Source organism: Elephas maximus, chromosome 2, assembly GCF_024166365.1.
Source record: "Elephas maximus indicus isolate mEleMax1 chromosome 2, mEleMax1 primary haplotype, whole genome shotgun sequence".
NCBI classification, from domain to species: domain Eukaryota; kingdom Metazoa; phylum Chordata; class Mammalia; order Proboscidea; family Elephantidae; genus Elephas; species Elephas maximus.
In genome coordinates, this window is record NC_064820.1 from 233,753,935 (window position 1) to 233,778,999 (window position 25,065).

At 40.7% G+C, this 25,065-nt stretch overlaps 1 protein-coding gene across 2 annotated transcripts in view; it reads left to right on the forward strand.

Annotated features, from left to right (window-relative positions):
* The first annotated feature begins 274 nt into the window (after window positions 1-274).
* Window positions 275-25,065, forward strand: part of NLRP3 (NLR family pyrin domain containing 3) — a 63,678-nt gene continuing 38,887 nt past the window's right edge. For both annotated transcript variants that reach the window (XM_049875140.1, XM_049875139.1), the window contains exon 1: window positions 275-496. The gene's annotated coding sequence lies outside the window, so the exon portion shown is untranslated. The remainder of the gene's footprint in view (window positions 497-25,065) is intronic.

Sequence of the window (25,065 nt, forward strand, 5' to 3'; positions counted from 1 at the left end):
GGTTTGGAATCATGCAACCACAAGCCAAGGAATGCCTGGAGCCACTAGAAGCTGGAAGAGACAAGGAAAGATTCTGCTTTAGAGCTTTTGGAGGGAGTGTGGCCCTGCTGACACCTTGCTTTTGAATATCTGGTCTCCAAACCTATAAGATAATAAATTTCTATTGTAAGCCAGCAAATTTGTGCTAACTTGTTGAGATAGCTGCAGAAAACTAATATGGCCTATATGGAGATGATCATATGCTTGATTTTTTTTGTTTGTTCTGTTAATATAGTGAATCACGTTAAGCAATTCATGGTAAAACATCCTCGCAACTCTGGAATGAACTGACCATCTCACCGCACACCAACCCTTTCCTTGGTCTTTTGATGTGCTACTGGATTCTGGGTGCTCGTATGGACTTAGCACTTTTGCATCTATATTAAAGCAAAGGACATCATCTTTGGCTCATGGAAGACCCAAGGCAGGGGACAGGAGAAACTGGAACTGAGTGAAGGTGAGAGCTGGAACACGGGGGAGAGGCAGCGAAACCTGTAGGTCTTAGCACAGAAGCCCCACCCCCTTTGTGGTAACCTTAGTCTGCTTCCCAGTGATAGAATGAAGCCTTAAAAACCCTCAACTCATTGGTTGGCCCAAACTATTTGGCTTAAAGCATTAAAGATATAGCACTGTTGTTTTTTACCCTGGACCGTACCACATAGAGTTGTCCTTGTGAGAAACAGTTCAAACCAAAAGAACAGCTCCCATCAGTGTGCCAAGCAATGTGAGTAATGTGGATGTATGTCTGGGGCTTTGACCATGGTTTCTTTTCACTGTCCGTGGCAGCATTTAAATATATCTTTCATAATTCTGGAAACCCTGATGTTGCAGTGGTTAGGTTCTACAGCTGCTAACCAAAAATTCTCTAAATTTTTCTATAAAGCTCTAACAGAATTTTGAAATTTCTTTTTGGTAATAGTTGTATTGAGATATAATTCATGTACCATAAAGTCTACCCATTTAAAATGTGCTATTCACTGCTTTTTAGTATATTCACAGGGTTCTGCAACCATCACTATAATCAATTTTAGGACATTTTCATCACCCCCAAAAGAAACTGCGTATCCTTTAACAGTAACTCTCCTCTTCCCACTACTCCTAGGCCTAGGCAACAGGTAGTCTACTTTCCGTCTCTATACATTTGCCTACTCTGGACACTTCATATAAATGGAATCATATAACATGATTTTTTTTTTTTTGACTGCCTTCTTTCACTCAGCATGCTTTCAAGGTTCATCTGTGTCATAATGTGTCTGTACTCCATTTCTTTCTATGGTCAAAATGTATTCCATTGTATGGATATACTTCATTGTGTTTATCCATTCATCAGTTGATGGACATTTGAGTTGTCTCCCTAACAGAAATTTTGATTCTTTTATATAAGTAAGAGGTAACATAAAGCATAGTAGTTTAAAAACCAAACCCAAACAAAAATAAACCCATTGCCATCAAGTTGATTCCAACTCATAGTGACCCTGCAGGACAGAGTAGAGCCCCATAGGGTTTCCAAGGAGCAGCTGGTGGATTCGAACTGGCAACCTTTTGGTTAGCTGGTGAGCTCTTAACCATTGCACCACCAGGGCTCCTAAGAGTTGAGTAGGATGTAAAAGGCACCAGAGGGAGATTTATTATTGTTTTAGCTGCTGTTGAGTCATCTTTGACTCATGATGACCGTGTACAACAGAATAAAATGTTGCCCAGTCCTTCTCTATCTTCACAATCATTGGCAGGCTCGAATCCATTGTTGCAGCTTCTGTGTATTTTGAGTGCCTTTTCCAACCTAGGGGGGCTCATCTTCCAGCAATATATTGGATAACAATCTGTTGTGATCCATAAAATTTTCATTAGCTAATTTTCGGAAGTAGATTGCCAGGGAGGGGGATTTAGGAGGCTAGAATTCCAGGCTTCCTCTTGCTTATGCTAGACTTGCAGCTCTCAAAGTGTGGTCTGGGGACCCCTGTAGAACTCTGGATCCTTTTAGGAAACCTGAAGCTATTTTCACAATAATACCAAGACAGTATCTTTTCACTTTCATTCTATCACAACGGAATTTTCAACAGGCTACATGTCATGTGGTATCGCAGTCAACAGAATGCGGAAGCAGACCCGAGGAGCCAACAGCTTTTTTACTAAGGCAGACATTAAGGAGATTTGCAAACATGTAAAACCATGTTACTATTCTCACTAGATATTTTTTGTCTTGGAAAACATAGTCATTTTCATGAAAAAAAATGAATTGTTTATGTTAATGTGTATATTATTGTTATAATCTCTTTGGAGTTCTCACTTCTGAGCATGTAAAGAGGCCTTGAGACCAATGTGTTTGAGGACTGCTGCTCTGCGCTTAAAAAAAACCCAGTGCGTTGAGTCGATTCCCACTCATAGTGACCCTATAGAACAGAGTAGAACTGCCCCATAGAGTTTCCAAGGAGTGCCTGGCAGATTCGAACTGCCTACCTCCTGGTTAGTCGTTTAAGCCTTGAGGAAGCCAGCCACTCTAGATCTTCGTTTATCCTTTTATAAAGGAAAGATATTAGATGAGTTCTAACGACTCTTCAGCTCTAAACATTTGAAGATAGTTTAACGTTACCTGAAGATTTACAAGAGCTTTTCTTGTAAACGGGTTTTGATGAAGCGGAAAAAGAAGAACATTTAGTCATTCCATGTGAGGGTAACTGAGGCATTGGTAGTTCAGTGGTAGAATTTTTCCTTTCCATGCGGAAGACCCAGGTTTGATTCCTGGCCAGTGCATCTCACGCACAGCCACTTCCTGTCTGTCAGTGGAGGCTTATGTATTGCTATGAAGCTGAACAGGTTTCAGCGGCACTTCCAGACTAAGATGGATGAGGAAGAAAAGCCTGGAGATCTACTTCTGAAAATCAACCAATGAAAACCCTATGGATCGTAATGCTCTGATCCTTAGCAGCAGCATTTTGTTCCATCGTACCTTGGGTCTCCATGAGTTGGGGTTAGATTCCATGGCAGTTCACCACAACAGCAATGTGAGGTGGAGGGGAGACACTGGATGCACTAATTGCTCCACAGTGTGGAGCTCTGGATTTCACAAAGATGGAAATCTCTCCTTCCCAGTTTTGGCCAGGTTTGGCTGCATGTCTGTTCAAGTATAAGCAACGGAGCATGGTCTGATGAAACACTGCTGGGGAATGAGCCACGGGGATAGTTAGGGTTGGTGGTAGGTGCCCTCAGTGCACTTTGAAGGGTTCTTACTCTCAGGGAACAGGAGAATTGGAGAGAGCACATGGTGAAGCCCATTCCACAGCTCTGTGAAATAGCATGAAGGTGCAGGAAACTCCACAAATCCCCGTCTTCCTGTCCCTGTAGTTCTACTAATTCAGAGTTGCAGGGGGCCATAGGGAGGCTTTGATCTAACTTCACAACAAAAGAGGGGCTTACCGATAGCCCCCTAGAGCAGGATTACCAGGCCTCAATGTCAGTGTGGCTGATGAGCAACAGTGTTGTGGCAGACAACATATTTATGATCTCCAGGAAAGGGAGTTTTGCCCGTTGACTTGTAGGATCTGGGTTTTTGTACTGATTGCGTTTGTGATCAAAATGAGAACTTACGTAGTTCAAAATAACAATTGTGTGCAAGACTCACTTCCATCCCTGTCCCTATCAACCTCATTTCTTATTTACCCCTCGCCCCCTTTAAAAGTAACTCTTTATATTAACTTTTAAGTGTTCTTCCAGAAAAAAACACTGTATTTCCCCAGTATTCTCTCCTTTACCTCTTTCTTGTAAACGTCAACAAATTGCATACTCTTCTCTTCAATGACTTACTTCCTCCTTTTTCTGGCTGTCTCTTGTTTCCAGTCATCTCTGCTGTTGTTGTATGCCCTTGCTTTTCTTTTCTATCCTCTCCTTGTGGCACAGTGGTTAAGAGCTCAGGCTGCTAACCAAAATCAGCCCCTCCTTGGAGACCCTATGGGGCAGCTCTGCTCTGTCCTATAGGGCTGCTATGAGTTGGAGTTGACTCCACAGGCAATAGACTGGGTTCTTGTTTTTTTTTCCCCACTTGGGTGGAGTGGGAGAAAGGGTAGAGGGCGGATGGCCACTAACATCCACCACCAGAAGGAGGTAACAGAGAGAGTGGCAGGAGATGACTTCGGGCCAAAATGGGAGGATTCCCTCCCTCCCTCCCCGCACCCCCCACTTTGGTGAAGCAATGTTGTCAAGCTGCTGGAGGTCAGGGCCTGGTGATGGTGAGGCCAGGCAACTAGGCAGCTAGGTTGTGCTGAGAGTCCTGGAGGGGAGAGAGAGAGATCAGGTCCCAGAGGTGCTGGGAAGCCCTAGCTCAAGATGTGGCTGGGGCAGCAGCCAGGATCAGGTTCAGGAAATGAGAAGTGCCCAGAATGTGGTCAGGAAAAGCATTGCAACAGAGATTCCAGGTCACTTACATTTTCTTCTTGAGAATCCCGGTACAGTGAAAGGAGGAAGTGACAAAGCAGCGTTATGAAACTGTGGTGTGTTTGAAATGTTTACATTAAATAAACTTTCTTTTACAAAAAACTCAAGTACTTCTAAGCACACCACAAATGCAGTGATTGAAATATCTGAATGATGCAAAACTTGGGAGTTTTGTCTGTTTGTTTGTTTCGCAAAATGATCTCACTCTGCGACTTTGATGAACCTGGCCTGTATTAGTGTCCTGGGGCTGCTGTACCAAAGTACACAAATTGGTTGGCTTAAAACACCAGAAATTTATTCTCTCACAGTGCTGGAGGCCAGAGGTCTGAATTCCTGTGGTTGGCAGGGACATGCTGTCTCTGAAGGCTGTAGAAGAAGATCCTCCCTTGTCTCTTCAAGTTTCTGGTAGCCCCAGGGATTCCTTGGTTTGTGGCAGCATCACTCCAACCTCTGACTCATTCTTCATATGACATTCTTCCCTGTTGTTTCTGTGTCTCTTCTCTTTCCATAAGGACACCAGTCACATTGGGTCAGGATCTGACTCTAGTATGACCGCATGTGAACTTAACTAATTACATCTGTAAAGACCCTGTTTCCAAATAAGGTTATGTTCACAGATACCAGGGTTAGGACTCGAAAATATCATTTTAGGGGCAAAAATCAACACATATCAGTGGCATAGTATACCATCTAGTGATTGAAAGATGGCTGTTCACTGTTACCTGGAAATTTTCTATTGCTTTTAAACATCTTAGCACACTCGGAAAATGCCTTGTAATGATATTGCTTTGTACAGAACAATTACAAGGATATGAAAAAGAATTATTAGGCACACACTGTACTGCATGGACTCGCACTTATAATTGTATGATAGCGAATAAAACCTAACCTGGAGATAAGCTCAAATATCTAAGTGTGTGAGACCCTCTGAAGAGATGAGCCACCATCGTCCCCTAGAGTGGGTCTTGGTGAGTGTCTTGAGGGTGAATAAGCTTTGATGTTGTCTCTAGGCTTCCAATTTCCTGCACCTTAAAAAAAAACCAACCAACCCTTTGCTGTAGAGTTGATTCTGACTCGATAGGACAGAGTAGAACTTCCCTCATAGGGTTTCCAAGGAGTGGCAGGTAGACCTGAACTGCCTACCTTTTGGTTAACAGTGAGCTCTTAACTACTGCATCACCAAAGCTCCAAGTGGCTGATGGGAACTGGAAATAGGCTAACATCCTTCCTTTCCCTCCCTCTCTCCTGAAATTGTACTTGACAAGATAACCACAGAACAGGCCATACATGACCTCAAACTGCCTCTGGGTGGAGACTTAACATCCTAACGAAGAAAAATTCATCCCTTCCTCCATCCTGGGGTATCGAACCCTTGTCTAAAGAAAATGAATAGTCATCCCCAAGCTCTGAGAGCCTGTGTGAAGGTCAACCCTGAATATTCATGATAAATTAGCATTTCCTTGTCTGCTCTCTGTAAAAGCCCACCTCCCCAGGCTGCCTGCAAGCAGTCTTGGAGGCAGCAGCCCCGATTGCTCCTTTCCTTGAACAACAAAATAAAGGCGTCTTTCTTTCTTTTGTTTTTCTCTTGAACTTTAGATCAAGGTTTACAGAACAAATTAGTTTCTCAGCAAACAGTACACACATTGTTGTATGACATTGGTTAAAAACCCCACAACATGTCAACACTCTCCCTTCTCAACCCTGGAGTCCCTAAAGGTGTCTTTCTGATCTCCCGCGTTGGTCTCTTGTTTATGGGCTGTAACAAGTCACGCCGAGCAAAACCTGGGGTTTTCACCTGGCAACATCAAGGCCCAGCCAAGTTGACACACAACCTTAGCCATCACAGCCCCTGAAAACATTTGCAGGGAAGGGCAGGATCATGCAGTAAAATTGCATGAATTGTGTCATTAGGGGCCCAAGCAACTTGGATGAGGGACCCCATTTCTCTGCCCAAAAGAAGGGAAGGGAAAAGCATTTACCTCATGGCTGGGGGAGAACTGGAGGCCAGGGACATGTTTGCATAGTGACAAATGTCATGAAAGCTGAGGAACTTGAAGACAGGTGGGAACAAAGGGCTCTTTGTGGTGGTGGCAGTAGAAGGAGCCAATGTCCCAAAGGGCTTTCCGAGGTGGAGGAATGGAGTACCTACTGATATTATCAAGTAACAGTAGATGACAGCCAGGGAACTATCAGCAGATAGTGTGAAGGACCAGCAGATAACAGTCCAGAAACCTTGAGAGCATTCTTCGGAGTAAAGGAAAAGAGCAGAGAGCAACAGGAATAAGATAAGAGCCATCCCCTTCTGTTTAGGGGTTCCCAAAGGGACACAAGAAAGGGCAAGCTGGAGGTCTTGCTATTTGTCAGGGAGTATTTTATCTATATATCCAATGGATTTAGGGACAAACTGTAAAGTGAACTTGTCTAAGAGTCACAAGCTGAATGTTCTGATTTGTCAACATGTAACATTGTAACAGCTGAACAGGCAAGCTAAATCGTGCTTCACCATGGACTAACCCCAAAATCTCAATGCTTCTTACAGCAAATGTTCATATCTTGCTCTGTCACATGTTTGCTGTAAGCCATCTGTGGATCTTTCCTATGTCACTTCACCCAGGGTCCCAGGCTGATGGAGCAGCTCTTTTCCAGGATGCTTTCCAGTCTTGCAGCAGGGGGAAACGAGAGCACAGCCATGCCGGTGATTTAAAGCGGCTGTTGAGCAGTGGTGCCTCTCAGTTCTGCTCATATTTCAACAGACAAAAGCCAGTCACATAGTCAGGCCACCCAAGCTCAACAAGAAGAGAGTGGTGGACTCTCACCCAGGAAGACGCAGCAAGTATTTTGAGCAACAATGAAATCTAGCACAGATATTTTAAATATCTCTAAAATATTTTACCAAGTGGGTGCACTCTGGTTTATTCAATCACTTTCCTGTGGTTAGCAATTGTCTTAATCATCTAGTGCTGTTATAACAGAAATACTACCAGTGGATAACTTTAATAAAGAGAAATTTATTCTCTCACAGTCAAGTAGGCTAGAAGTCCAAATTCAAGGCATCAGCTCCAGGGGAAGGCTTTCTTTCTCTGTCGGCTCTGGAGGAAGGTCCTTGTCATCAATCTTCCCTTGGCTCTTGTATCTTGGTGGTAGGAGGCCCCCAACTCTCTGCCGGCTTCCCTTTCCTTTTATCTTTTGTAATATAAAAGGTGATGTAGGCCACACCCCAGGGAAACTCCCTTTACATTGGATCAGGGATTTGACCTGAGTAATGGTGCTACATCCCACCATAATCTTCTTTAACATAATCTAATCTTGCTTTATTAACCACGGGTGGAGATTAGGATTTACAACACATAGGAAAATTATATCAGTCACAAAATGGAGGACAACCACACAATTCTGGGAATTATGGCCTAACCAAGTTGACACATATTTTTGGGAAACAATTCAATCCGCCATAGCAATGAATTATTTTTCCTCAGAATTTTCTATATCGAAAATAATACAGAACTGTACATATTTGCACATGTGAATTTTCCCATTGTTGTTGCTAGCTGCCATCGAGTTGTCAAGTTGGCCCCCGACTCATGGTGACTCACGGCACAAGAGAATGAAATTCTGCCTGTCCTTTGTTTCATTAGGATATATTACATAGAGTAGAATCATTGAACTAGATATATTTATCCTTTCTTCTTTCCCTTTCTTCATCCTTTCTCTCTCTCTCCTCTTCATTGTTGCTAGGTTCTGTTGAGTTGTTTCCAACTCATGGCGACCTATGTTCAATAGAACAAAACACTGCCTGGTCCTGCACCATCCTCGAAATCATTGCAATCCTTAAGCCCATCATTGCAGCCACTGTGTCAGTCCATCTCTTGATAGTATTCCTTTCTTTCACTGACCCTCTGTTCTACCAAGCATGATATTCTTCTCCAGGGACTAGTCCCTTCTGATAACATGTCCAAAGTACATGAGACAAAGTGTCACCTCATCCCTTCTGAGGAACATTCTGGCTGTACTTCTTCACACACAGATTTGTTTGTTCTTCTGGCAGTTCATGGTATTTTCAATATTCTTTGCCAACACCATAATTCAAAGGCATCAATTCTTCTCTGGTCTTCCTTTCTGATTGCCAACTTTCCTTCCCATGCATATGAGGTGATTGAAAATAGCACGGTTTGGGACAGGTGCACCTTAGTTCTCAAAGTGACATCTTTTTTTTTTTTTTTTTTTAACACTTTGAAGAGGTCTTTTGCAGCAGATTTGCCCGATGCAACACATTGTTTGATTTTTTGACTGCTGCTTCCATGGGCGTTTATTGAGGATCCAGGTAAAATGAAATTCTTGACAACTTCAATATCTTCTGTTTATCATGATGTTGCTTATTGGTCCATTTATGAGGATTTTTGTCTTCTTTACACCTTTCCTGATTTTAAACCACGCAGCATCCCTTGTTCTGTTTGAATGAATGCCTCTTGGTCTATGTACAGGTTCCTCAGGAGCACAATTAAGTGTCTTGGAAGTCTCACTCTTCAAAATATTATACATAATTTTTTATGATCCACACAGTCAAATGCCTTTGCACAATGAATAAAATGCAGGTAAACATCTTTCTGGTGTTCTCTGCTTTCATTAGCAATGATACCCCTAGTTCCACGTCTCTTCTGAAACTGGCTTGGATTTCTGGCAGTTTCCTGTCAATGTACTGTTGCAATTGTTTTTGAATTATCTTCAGCTGAATTTTACCTGTGTATTAGATTAACGATAAAACTATTATTCGATAATTTCCACATTCTGTTGGATCACCTTTTTTTTGGAATGGGCACAAATATCGATCTTTTCCAGTCAGATTGGCCAGGTAGCTGTCTTCCAAATTTCTTGTCATAGATGAGTGAATACCTCCAGTGCTGCATCTCTTTGTTGAAACATCTCATCTTGTATTCCGTCAATTCCTAGAGCCTTGCTTTTTGCCAATGCCTTCAGGGCAGTTTGGGTTTCTTCCTTCAGTACCATTGGTTCTTGATCGTATGCTACCTCCTGAAATGGTTGAACATCGACCAATTCTTCTTGGTATGGTGACTCTGAGTATTCCTTCCATCTTCTTTTGATGCTTCCTACATCTTTCAATATTTTACCCATAGAATCCTTCAATACTGCAACTCGAGGCTTAAATTTTTTTTCAATTCTTTCAGCTTGAGAAATGCCGAGCGTGCTCTTCCCTTTTGGTTTTCTAACTCCAGGTCTTTATGTATTTCTTTGTAATACTTCACTGTGTCTTCTCGAGCTGCCCTTTGAAATCTTCTGTTTAGCTCTTTTACTTCGTTGTATCTTGCATTCATCTTAGCTGCTCTACATTCAAGAGCAAGTTTCAAAGTCTCTTCTGATATCCATTTTTGTCTTTTTTTCTTTCCTGTCTTTTTAAAGACCTTTTGCTTTCTTCATGTGTGATGTCCCTGATGTTATCCCACAATTCGTCTGTTCTTCAGTCATTAGTGTTCAATGTGTCAAGTCTATTTTTGAGATGGTCTCTAAATTCAGGTGGGATATACTTAAGGTTATACTTTTGCTCTTGTGGACTTGTTTTAATTTTCTTCAGCTTCAACTTGAAGTTGCATATGAGCAACTGATGGTCTGTTCTGCAGTCAGCCCGTGGCCTTGTTCTGATTGATGATACTGAGCTTCTCCATTGTCTCTTTCCACAGATGTAGTCGATTTGATTCCTGTGTATATCATCCAGCGAAGTCCACATGTATATTCTCTGTTTATGTTGTTATAAAAAGGTATTTGCAATGAATAAGTCATTGGTCTTGCAAAATTCTATCACTTGACTTCCGGCATTGTTTCTATTATCAAAACCATATTTTCCAACTGCTGATTATTCTTGTTTGTTTCCAATTTTCCGACTCCAATGACTGGTAATTTTCAATGCAACTTGATTGCATGTTCGATCAATTTCAGATTGCAGACGTTGGTAGAAATCTTCAATTTCTTCATCTTCGGTTTTAGTGGTTGGTGGATAAATTTGAATAATAGTTGTATTAACTAGTTTTCCTTGTAGGTATATGGATATTATCCTCTCACTGACAGCATTGTACTTGAGGATAGATCTTGAAATGTTCTTTTTGACAACGAATGCGACATCATTACTCTTCAACTTGTCATTCCCGGCATAGTAGACCATATGATTGTCTGATTCAAAATGGCCAATTCCAGTCCATTTCAGTTAACTAATGCCTAGGCTCTCAATCTTTAGGAGTTCCATTTCATTTTTGATGCCTTCCAATTTTCCTAGATTCATACTTGGTGCATTCCAAGTTCTGATTATTAATGGATGTTTGCAGCTATTTCTTCTCATTTTGGCTCATGCCTGTCAACTAATGAAGATCTCAAAAGCTTTACTTCATCTACATCATTAAGGTTGACTCTACTTTGAGGAGGTAGCTCTTCCCCAGTTTTATTATGAGTGCCTTCCAACTTGAAAGGCTCATTTTCTGGCAGTGTATCAGACAATGTTCCACTGCTATTCGTCAAGTTTTCCGTGGTTGATCTCCAGGTCCTTCTTCCTTGTCTGTCTTAGTCTGGAAGCTTTGTTAAAACCTGTTCACCATGGGTGACCCTGCTGGTATTTGTAATACTGGTGGCATAGCTTCCAGCATCACAGCAACACAAAACCTACTATAGTAGGACAAACTGACAGGTTCCAGTACTCTTTATCACTTTATTAATTCACCTACCAACCATCCCACCTATCCATCCATCCACCATGCAACTACTCATTCTTTTCATTTACTACCCATTATCTATTCATACTTTTTTCAACTCATCCATCCAACTATTCCTCTGTATCATCTAATTTTGGGGGGGGGGGGAAACTATTACGCACATGTTAAACTAACATCTAAAAAGGTATAGAATGAAAATAAAGTATCCCAATCTATCTGAGTCCCGGTTTCCTGATTTCCTTCCCTATAGACATCACTTTTTGTGTGTGTGTGTGTGTGTGTGTGTGTGCATGTAATCCTTCCAGATGGGTGTGTATGCGTGTATAACCTTAAAACATTCTCACACACACAATGTTGGCATGTTACACACTTTACTTTGATTTTTTCACTTCAAAATGTTAAATATAATTTCATATGAGTGCATATAGCTTCACCTCTGTGTTTTTATTTTTAGACAATGGTAAATTTACTTGCAATTGTAAGAAATAATACAGAAAAATCCCATGTATACTTTAACCAATTTCCCCCAATGATAACACTTTACAAAAATACGATAACATAACAGCACAATCAGGATACTGATTTTGGTGCAGTAAAGATACAGAATTCTATTGACACAAGGTTGCTCTTGTTGCCCTTCTATAACTGCATCAGTCTCACACCTCCCCCACCCAGAACCCCTGGAAACCACTAATTGGTTCTCCATCTCTATAAAATTGTCATATTGAGAATGTTATGAAATTGAGTTATACAGTAAGTCATCTTTTGGGATTGACTTTTTCCGCTCAGGAGAATATCCTAGAGATTTCTTTTTGAATATTTTGTTTACCTATTTATTCATCTGCTGCAGGACATGTGGGTTGTTTCCAATTTTTGGGTATTACAAAAACAAACAAAAAACTTGCCACGAACATTTCAGTGCATATTTTTGAGTGGAAGTAAATTTTCATTTCTTTAAGATAAATGCCCTGGAATGAAATTACTAGGTGGCATGGTAATTTCATGTTTAGTATTAGAAGAAACTGTTAAACTTTTTCCCAGAGTCACTGTAACACTATGTATTTCCACCAGCAAAGTATGAGGTACTCAGTTTTTCCACATCCTTACCAACATTTGTTGTTGTCACTATTTTTTATTTTTGCTCTTCTAGTAGGTATGACGTGGTATCTGATTGTAGTTAAAATTTTCATTCCCCTAATGGCTAATGATGCTGAACATCTTTTTGAGCACTTATTTGCCATCTCTGACCCTCTTCAGTGAAAAGTCTCTTGGCGTCCTTTGCCTGTTTTCTCATTTTACATATATACGTATTTTTTACAATTGGTCTTGAGAGTTATTTACGTGTCCTAGACACCCATCCTTTGTCAGATATATGGTTTACAGTTTTTTCCCCCTAGTCTATAGCTTGTCTTTTCATCCCCTTAACAGAGCCTTTTAAGAACAAAAACTTTTAATTTTGATTAAGTCCAATTTGTCAACTTTTCCTCTAATGGATTATGCTTTTGGTGTCAGGTCTAAGAAATCATCATCTATCCCAACAATGTTCTCTGTGTCTTATCTAAAAGTTTCACAGTTTTATATTTTACATGAAGTCCATGGTGCATTTTGAGTTAATTTCTGTATAGATATGAAGTTAAGGTCAAGGCTTACTTGTCTGTCTTTACCTATTTATTTATGTCTATGAATTTGTAATTGCCCCAGCACCATTTGTTGAAAAGGCTATCATTCTTCCATTCAATTAATTTTGCAACTTTGTCAAAAATCAGTTGAGCATGTTCATGGGGAGTCTATTTCTCTGTTCTACCCCACTGACCTATATGTCTATTCCTCCACCAGTAGCCTCACATTGTTTTACTTGACGTTGCTATATAGTCGGCTTTAACAGGGCATAGAATAATTCTTCCCACTTTATTATTCTTTTTCAAGATTGTTTTAGCTTTTGTAGTTCCTTGACCTTTCCATCTAATTTTAGAATAAAATTGCCTATGTCTACAAAGAAGTCCTGGTAGCACAGTGGTAAGAGCTTGGCTGCTATCCAAAAGGTCGACAGTTCAAATCCATTAACGGCTCCTTAGAGACCTGATGGGGCAGTTCTACTCTCTCCTATAGGGTCACTAGTAGTTGGAGTCAACTCAACAGCTATGGGTTTGATGGTTTGGTATGTGTCTTAGTCATCTAGTGCTGCTGTAACAGAAATACCACGAGTGGATGGCTTTAACAAACCGAAGTTTATTCTCTCACAGGCTAGTAGGCTGGAAATCCAAATTCAGGGCTTTACCTCCAGGAGAAGGCTTTCTCTGTCGGCTCTGCAGGAAGGTCCTTGTCATCAATCTTCCCCTGGACTAGGAACTTCTCCTCAAAGGACCCCCAGGTCCTGGCACTGCTTTCTTGGTGCTTTGAGGTCCCCCGTCTCTCTATTCATTTCTCTCTTTTATGTTGCAAAAGAGGTTGGCTCGAGACAAAATGTTGCAAAAGAGGTTGGCTCGAGACAAAATCCAGTCTTGTAGATTGACTCCTGCCTCATTAACATCATAGAGGTAGGATTTACAATACATAGGAAAATCACATCAGATGTCAAAACAGTGGACAGTCACATAATACTGGGAATCATGGCCTAGCCAAATTGACACACATATCTTTGGGTGACACAATTCAATCCATGACAATATTTGGTATTTTGCTAGGAATTGTGTGAAACTTAGAGATCAATGTGGGGAGAGCTATCTTGTGTCTGTTAATCCACGGATGTGATATGTCTCTCAATTTCTTTAGATCTTTGATTTCATTCATCAGCATTTTACAATTTTCAGCATTCATATCCTGTGCATATTTTTGTTAAATTTATACCTAAGTATTTAATTTTCTTTGGAGTGACTGAAAATGGTGGTGTTTAAATTCTGTTTTCCACATGTTAATATTTAGTATATAGAAATGTGATTAACTTTTGAGCATAGATCTTTTACCCTGAGACCATGCTCAACTCACTTATTAGTTCTAGGAGGACTTTGTGTGTGTGTGTGTGTGTGTGTGTGTATTTCTGAGTATTTTCTCTATACAAGATCATCAAAATCATGTCTCAGCATGGTCAAATGGAGATGGTTTTACTTCTTTCTCTACAATCTGGTTGTCTTTCCTTTCTTTTTCTTTTCTAATTGTTCTGGCTAAAACTTCTGGTCCAGATCACCCATTCTCGCCTTGTTCCTGATGTCAGGCAGAGAGATCTCAGTCTTTCACCATTAAACGTGACACGCCACCACCAGCTGCTGTCAAGTTGACTGTAACGCATGGAAACCCAGACTCATAGTAACCCTGTTTGTCAGAATAGAACTGTGCGCCTTAGGGTTTTCAATGGCTGATTTTTTTGGAAGTAGATTGCCATATCCTTCTTTTGAGACACCTCTGGTTGGACTCAAACTTCCAACCTTTGATTTACAACTTAGTGGGTTAACTGTCTGCAACACCCAGAAACTCCAAAAATGATGTTAGCTATAGAATTTTTTGTAGATTATTTTTTTCAAGTTGAGGAAGTCCCCCTCTATTTCTAGATTTCTGAGAGTTTTTTCCTAAGTGGGAGTTCAATTTTGTCAAATGCTTTTTCTGCATAAATTTACACAATCATAAAATTTTTCTTTAACCTATTGATATGATAGATTACATTGGTTGATTTTCAAATGTTGAATTGCATACTTTGCATAAATTCCATTTAGTCATGGTGTATAATATTTTATACATTGTTGGATTCAATTTATTAATATTTTCTTGTTTATATTTGTGTCTAATTTCATAAGAGATATTGGTCTACAATTTTCTTTTTTGGGCTGTCCTTGTCTAGTTTTGTATCCAGGTAATATTAACTTCATGCAATGAATTGGTAAGTGTTCCCTCCTCTTCTACCTTTCACAAGATATTATATTAATTTGGTTTTAATTCTTCTTTAAATGTTTGGTTGAATTCTCGAATGAAACCAAGTGGGCCTGGTGAGATCTATTTTGGGAGCTTTTTGAATTAGAAATTTAATTTCTATGATGGTTATAGGGAAATTCAGTTGTCTGTTTCATTGTGGTGAGCTTATTAATTTCAAAGAATTGGTCCTTTGCCTCTAAGCTGTCAAATAAGAATATAAATTTGTTCATAGTTTTCCACTCTTATCCATTGTTGGCTGCAAGATCTGTAGTGATACCTCATGTTTCATTTTCGGTATTTGTTTGTATCTTGTCTCTGTTTATCTTTATAAGACTTGCTAGATGTTTGTCAATAATATTGATCTTTCTGTTGCTGCTTTGGGTTTATTTGCTCTTTTTTTCTTCTCGAGTTTCTGAGGTAGGAACTTAGATTATTGATTTTTTCCTCTTGTAAACATTTACTATTATAAATTATAAATTTCCCTCTCAGCACTACTTTATCTATATCACACAAATTTTGATACATTGTATTTTTATTTTCATTCACTTTGTTTTAATTTTTTAAATTTCTGTGAGACTCCCTCTTTCATCCATGGATTACTTAAAAGTGTGTTGTTTAATTTCCAAAGGTTTGGAGAGTTTCATGTTTTCTTTTATTGGTTTCTAATTTTAATCCATTATTGTCAGAGAACATTCTCTATATGATTCCTGTTTCTTTTATATCCTTGCCAATTTTCTATTAATTGCTGAGAGTAGGATGCTGAAGTCTTCAACTATAATTGTGGATTTATCTGTTTCATCTGTCAGCTCTATTTGTTTTTGCTTCATGTATTTTGAGGCTGTGCTGTTTGTTATGTACACAGTTAGCTTTGCTATGTCTTTTTGGTGGATTGATTCTTTTATCATTGCGTAACCTCCTTTGTTTCTAGTAATTTTGTTTACTCTGAAGTTCTATGTAGACTTCTGCTTGTTCTTTTATTATTTTTTGCATGCTGTATCTTCTTTTATATTTTTACTTTCAACCAACTTATATCATTGTTTATGAAATGAGTTTCTTGAGGGCAGCATGTAGACAGCAGGGGAATCTGAGCTTGATGCCTGTTTCATGGAGTGATAAAAACCAAAAATCCTAACGCTTTGCCCTGGAGTCAATCTGGACTCACAGTGACCTTATAGAAGAGAGTAGAACTGCCCCATAGAGTTTCCAAAAAGCACCTGGTGGATTCAGACTGCTGACCTTTTGGTTAGCAGCTGTAGCACGTAACTGCTACGCCACCAGCATTTCCACATGGAGTGATAAAGGTGGGGTGAAAGATCAACTTCTCCCTTGGCCCCAGTCAAACCTCCTGTGGGGGGAGTGTGGTGTTTGGTTGGATTAGGATGAGTATTACTCAAAAAGTTTTTTTGTTGTTAGGTCACCCTTTTCCCAGTCCTTTGGCAAGGGGCAAAAAACACTTTTCTTGGAACTTTTTCTTTTTGCTATTGACAGATCCAGAGTATCTGGGTGGTGCAAATGATTAACATACTGGACTGCTACCTGAAAGACTGGAGGTTAGAGTCCATCCAGAGGCACCTTGGAAGAAAGAAAATCTACCACTGAAAATCCTGTGGGCACAGTTCTATTCTGATACACATGGGGCTGCCATGAATCAGATTGTACTCAACGGCAGCTGGTTGGATTGATGGTTCTGGGTTGGAAGCTTCCACAGTGCTCTGCCTGGAATATATGGAAGACAATAATGAAGTGCAGGGACTCACTGCCCTGTAGTTCCTCAAGGCGTGATGTACTAATGTACATAGATAGCCATGATGTATGTAGACTGACAAGTCTCACATCAGAACCTTGCATGCCACAGATTTCTGTGTGATTTAGCTTTTATTTCCCTTCAGCTGACTGGCATTAGCAATGGTGGCTGTGGTTTCAACCCATAGTTTCCCTCCACCGTGGTAACAGATCTCTTCCTGAAAATGCATATCCCTGTTCAGCCTCAATGTCTATGCCACTGCTGCTGTCCACGCGATTCAGAGAAGTTGCATAAAGACCCTGACCTTGCAGTTTCAAGGAGGGTGACCCTTGAGGTTACTGCTCGCCCATGAGTGTGTGCTCTCTACTCTGGAAAAACCCTGAATTCTCTCTATTCCATGCAAGGCCTGCAGAAGATTTTCCTTGTTGTATCCCTCCTCACCTCAGTCATCTAAGTTCCTATCTCAGCTTCTGGGATCCTTCCCCTGAGTTTGGTTTTACAGAAGAGCCAATAGCAGAGTTGACTCATGGCAACCTGCGTGTGTCAGAGTGCAGCCATGCTCCACAGGGCTCTCGGTGGCTGATTTCTTGGGAGTAGGTCACCAGGACTTCCTTCTGGGGTACCTCGGGGTGGACTTGAACCTCCAACCGTTTGGTTAGCAGCTGAGTGCATTAACCGTTTGTACCACTCAGGGACTCCTGTTTCATAGAGGTGGAGATTTCTTTCTTTTTTAATGTTTCTCTTTCTTGTTGTTCTTGTTTGATTTCAGAGATGACACAGGGGTTAGATGTTTCTCCTCTGCCTTCTTTAACAGTAAATCTTTTTGACTTTTACGAATTGCTTAAGGTCCTTATAACAAACTCAGATGATAGATACAGAATCGTATAAAGCAGAAAGTACGTAGCTTCTCCCTTCTCCAGAACCAGCAACATCATGTAGAGATGACCTAAGAGATGAAATGGTGGTGTGTTTCTATTGTACGATCTTTCTATGCTTACGTAATTATTTTAACTATTCAATCTATCTGTAATTTATTTTGGTATAGTGTGTAAAATGAAATATAGCTGTTTATGTTTAACTTTGCCAGTGCTAGGAGCAGCATTTATACCTCAGCTCTTCTTTAGTCCCTTCTAGACTAAACAGGAGAGAGAAAATCAGAATTGGGAATGTGTAAAGCTACTGCTTTTTTAAAACAAATTTATTTTTATATCATTGAGTTTTCCAGGATGTCCCTTCTTTCTGAAGTAGTAACTTAAAATATTTATTTTCTTTGTTCAAAGGTAAGTTTGAAAGCCAGGAATTGTAAATTCAAATTCTTACAGTTGCCAGAAGGCAATATAAATGAGAGGTGTAGACTGAATCTACGAGGTCTCAGGGAGTGGTGGGGACTGCAGAAAACTGAAGAATACATGCTCTAGTTAAATGGGCCAGCCAGTACTAATACCTGAACACACTTTCCTTGAGGGAACGTTGGTTGAATTGGTTCTAGAATTCTAAGTTTTAGACAGAACCTTTAAACCTGAATATTTTATATACAAAATCCCTGATTTTACATGTTGGCAACTTACTTAAAATTGTAAAATATACTGTGAGTCCAATATTTTGTATGGCCTCTAAAAATTATAACTAAGAATTATCTATTTCTGCTTAAGATGAATTAAGTAAAATTTTACTCAAAATTTACAAAAACATTTCTAAGAGGGCCTGAATTCATCTTCTTATATGTAAAAGTTTTTTTTTTTTTTTTAATTTATATTTTATCGATAAGATAAAATACTGATGACCTGATCACTGGTTTTAGTCAACTGATACAGGGCTTATGAAAACATACCTCCCACTGTTTCTGTGATTGAGAATATATGTTTGTTTGTTTTTTCCTTCCGGTTAGTGGTTTGAGACAAAAGCTCCCCAATTTGCTTTATTTGGGAAGGTGTCCTCCAGAAATACTCAGAAGCATTGGGAGTAGGGGCTGCTAGGAAATCAGATCAGTTCCTCACTTCTCTGATGCCAAACGTGTAGGTGGGTCGAATCCCATCTCTCCGCGCAATTCTGTTCGACCGCGCCTGCAGCACCTCTGGGTCGGATCTCAGAACTTAAAGGAAGCGGTTCTCTAGCCAAGGAACCCCACAAGGAGGTGTTTGATGCCAGTGCTTCCTGTGAAGACTTGCTCTAGACAAAAGCATATGAACACAGGGACAAGAAAGTGAGAACCAAGAAGCTGATTTCCAACGTGCTGTGCAGGCTGCTGATAGGAAGGATTGGTCTCTTCTCTTATGGAGTAGAAATTGACAGCTTTTTTTTTTTTTTTTTCCACAACGGCAGGCCAAATCTTTCTTTATCCACTTCTCAGAAGTTGTAGGGGACCAAGAAATGGAATTGCAGGAATGGCTAGGCTCATGAACACATGGGCACCTGTCTCAGGTGGGGAAGCAGAGTGACAGCCAAGGGAAGGGGCAGCTCCAGCAGTCCCCAGGACACGGCCATGGTTGGAATGAGAAAAGGAGTAGCAATATCAACATAAAGGACCCTAGCCAGGCTGCTCTTATTACCTTATACTGGCTTCTCATCACAAGAGCTCAGAGTCAGGCATGCAAAATTATAACTTGATTTTCTAAAATGGAAATCTTAGTTCATTGACTGTCCCTTCCTGCCTTACCATGTTTCTGCTGATGATAGAAAGTAAAATGGCCAATCTTGACATCCATCAGTGACTATTGATTTTAAATATAGTCTCTTTTTAGGTAAACTCAGAGCCTTGGAGGCTCTCCACCTACCATGTCTTCTCTTCTCCCTGGCAGTAGGAGTGCTGTGCTGGTGGTCTCTGTCCTTGCTGGGCCCCACTGAGGACATCCTGCCAGGCTTGGCTACCAGTCTTCTTCCCTGTGGCATCTGGTACCATGCTGGCTCCTTTCTCCTTATCCAAGTCTCAGACCTCTTGGAATTCTCAGTCGTCTCAGAACTTCTGTCCCTTAGTGGAATGGGTGCCTTTGGTTGCATCCTGCACCCGGTGGGGCATGCAGGGTTTTGCAAATACATCCCAGTTTGCCCACTGGGTATCTCAGGCTCTTTCCTTGTCATTTCAGAAATGGGGTTTTTCTCAGGGGCTGTAGTCTCACTGGGCTGCATCTTGCAGAGTGGGGCATGTTTCCTCTGTGGTGAGACCCCCTAGATCCCCCCATACTGGTTTGTGTTCTTATACTGGGGCTAGGCCTGGATGTGTGGGCTTGGGCTCTGGGCACTGATTCAAAGACCCAGAAGTGCCTACTCCCCATTTCCCCAATCCAGCCTGCTGCTGAAATCTCTAAACCCCTCCTCCTGCTGCCAAATTGCTCTTATATCATCTCAGAGTCTTCCCTATGCTATGGTTCATGAAATAAAAAAATTTATTTTCTAAGTTCACGAATGCATACAGCCATTTGGATCTCAACAAAGCTTTTGTCTCTGAAAATGCCTGCTTTCTATAATAAAAGCCCTTCATTTAAGGCCATTGTTCTAACTTGAAATGCAAAGCTGGCTGAAAATGCCTTATTTTGCAGCTGTTATTTGCCACAGGGAAGATTATGATGGCCATATAATGAGGAAGTGGTAATGGTTGAAAGCAGAGGTCATTTTCAAAATATTTAACAATCTCCACGGCACAGGTCTGGTGGCACAGTGGTTAAAAGCGTTGGCAGCTCGAATCCACTAGCCTTTCTTTGAAAACCCTATGGGGCAGTTCTACCCTGTCCTATAGGGTCGTTATGAGTCTGAATTGACTTGATGGCAACGGGTTTGGTTTTGGTATGGAACAGGTCTACTACTTCTCAGTTTGTTACACTGTGGTGGCTTGTGTGTTGCTGTGATGCTGGAAGCTATGCCACCAGTATTTCAAATACCAACAGGGTCAACCATGGTGGACAGGTTTCAGTGGAGCTTCCAGACTTACACAGACTACAGAGAGAGGCCTGACAATCTATTTAAAAAAATTAGCAAATGAAAAGCTTATGGGTCACAACAGAACATTGTCCAACTTGCTTGCTTTGGACACATCATCAGGATGGCTCAATCACTAGAGAAGAACACTGTGCTTGGTGAAGCATAGGGCCAGTGAGTGCGTAGGAGCCCCTCGGTAAGATGGATTGGCACAATAGCCACAATGATGGACTTGAAATTGCAGGCAAATGTGAGAATGGCCCAGAACTGAACAATATTTTGTTCTGTTGTACATGAGGTCACCATGAGTTGGAGTCAACTCGATGGCAGCTATCTAGGGCACAGGCACCCACCAGTTAGAATAGGTGCAGGTTGTAAGCAATTGCTATACCTATGCTAGTGATTATTATATGACTGTCAACCCCAGAAAAATGGAAGCACACAAAGAAATGTCAAATAAAAAAAAAAAAAGTCAAATAGCACCTTAAAAATCTTATCTACTGTGTAAGATGACCCTGGATCTAAGTAGCAGAAAATCCAGATTCAAACTGCTTTAAAAATAAGGAATTTTATTGGGTCTTGTCATGGATTAAAAGGCAAAGATTAGCACCAACTGGGGAAGGGAAGAGAAATAAGCATCATTAGGTAGAGAAATGATATATCGATGGAGGGATGGAAAAGCAGGAAAGACCAGCTGCGGATATCTTGCTATTTCAGGACCATCTAAATCATGCCAGCTTGGCACCTGCACTAGGTAAAAATTCATTTAATTTTCATTACAAAATTATATATTCTTTTTTTAAAATAATTTTTATTGTGCTTTAAGTGAAAGTTTACAAATCAAGCCAGTCTCTCACACAAAAACCCATATACATCTTGCTACACACTCCCAATTACTCTCCCCCTAATGAGGCAGCCCACTCTCTCCCTGCACTCTCTCTTTTCATGTCCTTTTCACCAGCTTCTAACCCCTTCCACCGTCTCATCTCCCCTCCAGGCAGGAGATGCCAACATAGTCTGAAGTGTTCACCTGATCCAAGAAGCTCACTCCTCACCAGCATCCCTCTCCAACCCATTGTCCGGTCCAATCCATGTCTGAAGAGTTGGCTTCAGGAATGGTTCCTGTCCTGGGTCAACAGAAGGTCTGGGGGCCATGACCACTGGGGTCCTTCCAGTCTCAGTCAGACCATTAAGTCTGGTCTTTTTATGAGAATTTGGGGTCTGCATCCCACTGCTCTCCTGCTCCCTCAGGGGTTCTCTGTTGTGTTCCCTGTCAGGGCAGTCATCTGTTGTAGCTGGACACCATCTAGTCCTTCTGGTCTCAGGATGATGTAGTCTCTGGTTCATGTGGCCCTTTCTGTCTCTTGGGCTCGTAATCACCTTGCATCTGTGGAGTTCTTCATTCTCCTTTGATCCAGGTGGGTTGAGTCCAATTGTTGCATCTTAGGTGGCTGCTTGCTGGTGGAATGGTTCCTCTCCTGGGCCAACAGAAGGTCTGTGATTATAATTTTATATTAAAGAGGATTAGGGTGGGATTGTAACATCCTTACAAAGGTCACATCCCTGATCCAATGTAAAGGGAGTTTCCCTGGGTTGTGGCCTGCACCACCTTTTATCTCTCAAGAGATGAAAAGGAAAGGGAAGCAAACAGAGAGGGGGGAACTCATACCACCAAGAAAGCAGTGCCAGGAGCAGAGCACGTCCTTTGGACTTGAGGTACCTGCACTGAGATGCTCTCAGACCAAGGGAAGACTGATGACAAGGACCTTCCTCCAGAGCTGACAGAGAAAGAAAGTCTTCCTCTGGAGCCAGTGCCCTGAATTTGGTCTTCTGGCCTACTGGACTATGAGAGAATAAAATTTCTCTTTGTTAAAGCCACCCATTTATGGTATTTCTCTTATAGTAGCACTAAATGACTAAGACATAGGCTTTACTTAGTTGGGACCTCTTTCCCTCCCACATAAAGTTAGTGATTAATTTGTCCATCTTAGTGCAGAATGCTGTTGGGATTTGGATCAGGATTGCATTACATCTATGTATTGCTTTGGGTAGTATTGACATTTTCACAATGTTAAATCTTACTATCCAAGAGCATGGTATATTTTTCCATTTACATAGGTCTCTTTTGGTTTCTTGCAGTAGTGTTTTGTAGTTTTCTTTGTATAAGTCTTTCATGTCCCTGGTTAAAATTATTCCTATTTTATCTTTTTGAAGGCTATTGTAAATGGTATTGTTTTCCTGATTTCCTTTTCACACTTCTCTTTGTTGATTAGAGCAATCCAACTGATTTTTGTATGTTAATCTTGTATCCTGCCACTTTGCTGAATGCTTCTATTAGTTCCAAAAGCTTTCTTGTGGAGTCCTTAGAATTTTCTATGTATAGCTTTGTCTTAGTCATCTAGTGCTGCTATAATAGAAATACCACAAGTGAGTGGCTTTAACAAAGACAAATTTATTCCCTTACAGTCTAGAAGGCTAGAAGTCTGAATTCAGGGTTCTAGCTTGAGGGGAAGGCTTTCTCTCTCTGTTGGCTCTGGGGGAAGATTTTTGTCATCAGTCTTCCCCAGCTGAAGAGTTTCTCAGCGCTCGGACCCCAGGCCCAAAGGGCACACTATTCTCCTGTCTCTTGTTTCTTGGTGGTATGAGGTCCCCCTGTCTCTCTGCTTGCTTCTCTCTTTTATATCTCAAAAGAGATTGGCTTAAGACACAATCAAATCTTGTAGCTTAAGTCCTGCCTCATTAACGTAATAGAGGTAGGATTTACAACACACAGGAAAATCACATCAGATGACAAAATGGTAGACAAGCACACAACACTGGAAATCATGGTCTAGCCAAGTTGAGGCATGTTTTTGGAAGACACAATTCAATCCACGACAAGCATAATATCATCTGTGAATAGGGATAGTTTTACTTCTTTCTTACTGATGTGGATGATTTTATTTCCTTTCTTGCTTTATTGCTCTGGCTAGGACTTCCAATCCCCCCATGCATCTGTCAGTTTGTCATACTGTGGGTGTTTGTGTGTTGCTGTGATGCTGGAAGCTATGCCACTGGTATTCAGATACCAGCAGTGTCACCCATGGAGGACAGGTTTCAGCTGAGCTTCCAGACTAAGACAGACTAGCAAGAAGGACCCAGTGGTCTACTTCTGAAAAGCATTAGCCAGTGAAAACCTTATGAATAGGAGCAGAATGTTGTATGACATAGCACCAGAAGATGAGTCTCCTATGGAAGACACCCAAAATATGCCTGGGGAAGAGCTGCCTCCTCAAAGTAGAGTCGATGATCTTAATGATGTGGGTGGAGCAAAGCTTGCAGGGCCTTCGTTTGCTGGTGTGGCATGACTCAAAATGAGAAGAAACAGCTGTAAACATCCATTAATAATCAGAACATTAAATGTACAAAGTATGAATCTAGGAAAATTGGACATTGTCAAAAATGAAATGTAACACATAAACATTGATATCATAGTCATTAGTGAGCTAAAATGGACTGATATTGGCATTTTGAATTGGACAATCATGTGGCCTACTATGCTAGGAATGACAACTTAAAGAAGAAAGGCATTGCATTCACTGTCAAAAAGAGCATTTCAAGATCTATCCTGTAGTACAACACTGTCAGTGATAGGATAATATCCACACACCTACAAGGAAGAGCAGTTAATATGACTATTATTCAAATTTACTCACCAACCACTAAGGCCAAAGATGAAGAAACTGAAGATTTTTACCAACTTCTGCAGTCTGAAATTGATTGAACATGCAATCAGGATGCATTGGGAATTAGTGGTGATTGGAAAATGAAAGTTGGAAACGAAGAAGGAAGGTAGTCGGAAAATATGACCTTGATGATAAAAATGATGCCAGAGATCACGTGATAGAATATTGCAAGACCAAGGACTTCTTCTTTGCAAATACCTTTTTTAACCAACATAAATGGTGACTATACACGTGGAGCTCACCGGAAGGAATATACAAGAATCAAATCAACGGCATCTGTGGAAAGACAAGATGGAAAAGCTCAATAACAACCAGAACAAGGCCAGGGGCCGACTGTGGAACCTACCATCAATTGCTCATGTGTAAGGTCAGGTTGAAACTGAAGAAAATTAGAACAAGTTGACAAGAGCCAAAGTATGACCTTGAGTATATCCCACTTGAATTTAGAGATCATCTCAAGAATAGATTTGACATGTTGAACACTTAATGATAAAAAACCAGATAAGATGTGGAATGATGTCAAGAACATCACACATGAAGAAGGCAAGAGGTCATTAAAAAGACAGGAAAGAAAGAAAAGACCAAAATGGATGTCAGAAGA